The following is a 3,652-nucleotide window of genomic DNA, read 5'->3' as shown; positions in this document are numbered from 1 at the left end:
CTCTCTCTCTCTCTCTCTCTCTCTCTCTCTCTCTCTCTCTCTCTCTCGCTCTCTCTCTCACAGAAGAGGAATCTGGTTTGTGGGCGATGAAGATGAAGACTGGTCGGGGGGGCAGAGAGGAACTCAATTACAGACGGACTGAGATAACGGTGTGTATCGGTGGCACCTGCTCTGCTTCCTCTACTCTTTTCCTGTCTGCGTTTCCACCTGACTGCCAAGATTAAGGCATATAATCAAATTCCCTTAATTGGCCGGATCGTGGCGACCGGCCAAGAGTCTCTCTCTCTCTCTCTCTGTACTTCCCTCCCTCGCTCGCCCTCACAGTGGAGGGAATGACAATGAGGCCGGCCGGTCAGGACTCAGGACTCCTACAGTCGACTGTACCTGCTGACTCACAGCTAGTTATCTCTGCTGTCGGCTGCTCCCCTGATCTCGCCATATCCACCCCCCACTGGCCCCGCCCACTGCCCCGCCCTCCTAGCGATTACCCAGAATGACTGACAGGATCCCTTTAACTCCCCTTTTTTGTCCTTTTTGCCGCCGTTTGAATCCCTCTCCTCTTTTTTTTCTTCTTCTTTGCCTTTTTATTTGTGTTTGTATCTAATCTGTCCTGCTCTTCCTGTGTCTAATCCCCATCTACATCTGCTAATGCTAATTGGTTTCAGGTGTCTCTGGTGGCAGTGGGATGGAGAGAGAGTGTGCGTGTGTGTGTGTGTGTGTGTGTGTGTGTGTGTGTGTGTGTGTGTGTGTGGGGGGGGGGGGGGGGGGGGGGTGGCGAGGGGAAGATTTCATGCCGCCGTCGCCATTAATTAAAAAGATGATTACTCAGAATACAAAGATTAAAGACGAAAATAGGAAGCGCCGGGGCCGATAATAACCTGGTAGCACTTTATAACTCCTCGCTCAGCTTATCCAGAGTGTGTTTTGTTTCGGTTAAATGAGCTTGTGTGTGTGTGTGTGTGTGTGTGTGTGTGTGTGTGTGTTCGTACATCCAGCAGCTCTCAGCTTGTTAAAAATGGCCGCGTTGGGAGGAAGGAAAGTTTCTGGGAGGTTTCTGCAGGTCGTTGCGGCTACATGGCAGAACGAGCCGCATGTCACCTCCTGTGAGCCGACATTTTGCAAAAGATCTTGAAAAACAGTTTGTTTTATTTGTTCAGTTTCCTCGAGTTACATCCACTGTGTCGAGGCTTCGGCTTTGTTCCACTTATGGTTTTCTTTGTATCCAGACAAAATCCAGGAAAAGGAAGCAATCCTTAGATTTTCAAAGTCAAACAAACTCCCATGCTCCTCTGTGGCTCAACAGCCAAGTCCATTAAAAAACACCCAGAATGCTTTTCTCCTCTTCTTCTTTGTCCTCAATGCAGCAGCTGGGGACCGCTGAGTCTTTGACCGGATGCGGTTGCCATGGCACCGCCGAGGAAGGTGATTGGTTGCTGATTGGCCGAGGGTCGGCGGGGGTGTGATGGGTGGTGGGGATGTTGTCAGTGGGGTCACCCGGCGGGGTCACACCTGTAGCATTCTGGGAAATGGTGCAAGGCACTTTGAGGAGGATCTGACAAGATCTGCAATGACAAGAAAACCGTTTTTGTTGGTTTAGTTTTCAATCTGATAAAAAAAACAAAAATAAACAGTTCTTCTGGTAAATCATGTTTTTGTTATAAATTCTTCAGTTATGTTTTGGTTCTACCTGAAATGTGACAGCAAACATACTGAGGACACTGTGAGGGGAAAGAACCCCGTGCTCCACTGGTCCTCTCACCAGTAGCAGATATCTCTCCTCACACGCTATGAAAACGTGTTTTCAACCTCATCTGTGTCAAAACTAGCGTCCTTATTTGTCATTTATTAAACTCCACATGTCTGCAACACACTTCCTGCATCATTTCTCACTCGTTGAATTAAGCTAAAGGTTGCTCTTCAGTGTTGTTTTTTAGCTCGTGGAAACCTGACGTCTGGGAGATACAAGGTTTCCATCTGACCCGGTTTGCCTCTTCATGCATTCATCATGAGTCGCTCTGGATAACAGCAGCAGCCAAAAGTGCTAAATGTTTGTTTTCACACAAGTGAAGAGATTAAAAAGTGTTGAATTACAACGGCAGACTAAGAACAACAGAGCGAGGAGTGATGCGGATAACATATTGAGTCGAGATAAAGACACAACAACAAAGAGGATTATGGAAATCACAACTTCTTCCACGCCAAGAAAGGGAAATGAAGTCGGCGCAGACATGACTGGGGTCAATAAAAGTATCTCGATGACGAGAGGAAGAACATGGAGGAAAACCATAGAAATAGAATAGGAGGAGAACGGACACTGAACTGTTTCCTGTTGTTATGTGACTGGTTCGAACGTTGTCAAGGTGACGTAAAGTGTTGTCCAGATCACCGGTAAGAGAGCAGACGCAGCTCCGGAGACGGATGGCTGGCTAGTTAGCTACATAGGCTAACATTAGCTTGTCCTCCAGAGCGGCGGGGAGTGAGGCGGCTAAAAACAACGTTTTACTTTTTAAAAATCATACACAAAGTCCAATAAGATCAATGCTGTTCAAATAAAGGTTTTTCACACACTCACACTAAAAAATAAAAAATAGGTAAAGCATCTGCGCACACGATATATATTTATTAAGGCAACTTTGTGGTTTAAACAGGCCACCTCTGGTGTTTTCTAGAAGTGTATACAGTATATATATATATGTGAACTGCAAATATGGCATGAATGACATCAATTAAATCAAATTAATACTCTCAGTGTAGAAAAAACATGAACAAAACTTAAATGTATACAGGAGAATATGAGAGAGTGTTTTGTGTGACGCCCACCAGATACCGGAGCGCCCAATTATAATAACGGAACAATTTGAACAAATGAGCTTTTTCAGAAAACATTCAGTCGTCACGCTGTTTTGAAGCGGTCGTGATTACAGCGATTTAAATCAGAGCACAAACGGCACCAGAATCATGGTTAATACTCAGAGAGGAGCGGTTTCACCAAAAGGAAACCAAATGATTCGGTGTGCTCTCACAAAGTACAGCATCACAGTGCTGTGACTCACACAGAGGAGGAACATACACTGCTCTATTGCTGCAGAGTAACTCCCGGCATCATATCACCTGTAGCGTGTGCTGAGCTGTCTGACAGCGACATGAAATAACCGGAGACGTCAAGCGGAGGGGTTGATTTTCAGGACGCGGCCTGCAGACACACTTCCATTTGAAAATGAAAGAACACTCCTCAACCTTTCCTCATTTCTCGTGACTGGAGTTGGAGGTTGTGGGTCGGGAGCAGCTCTGCAGAGTCTCAGTGAACCACTCGACTGAAAGATGATGACTTCATAGAGACGATGTGTTCATGTTTGTGTTCAGAATCTGCATCCAGAATACAAACGAATACTCTTTAACACGTGACTGGATGTATTAAAACAAGGTCGACTGCTGTAGACGGGACAGATTGGACACAAAGAGATCTTGGTTCCATAACGCGTCTTCTTTCACACTCGTGGATAGAAAACCTTTATTTTACTACTTTGTCTGTTTACGTCTGTAGATTTCTACTAAATTCAACAAGTCACCATTAAATAACGCCTCATTTGCATATTTAAACATAACATTTCAGAAAACTTGTAACACAATAAATACTCGTCTTAATGTGAGT

This window comes from Anarrhichthys ocellatus, unplaced genomic scaffold (assembly GCF_004355925.1).
Source record: "Anarrhichthys ocellatus isolate YVR2014 unplaced genomic scaffold, GSC_Weel_1.0 scaffold191, whole genome shotgun sequence".
NCBI lineage: Eukaryota > Metazoa > Chordata > Actinopteri > Perciformes > Anarhichadidae > Anarrhichthys > Anarrhichthys ocellatus.
The sequence above is the reverse complement of the archived record's forward strand: the minus strand, read 5'-3'. Positions refer to the sequence as shown.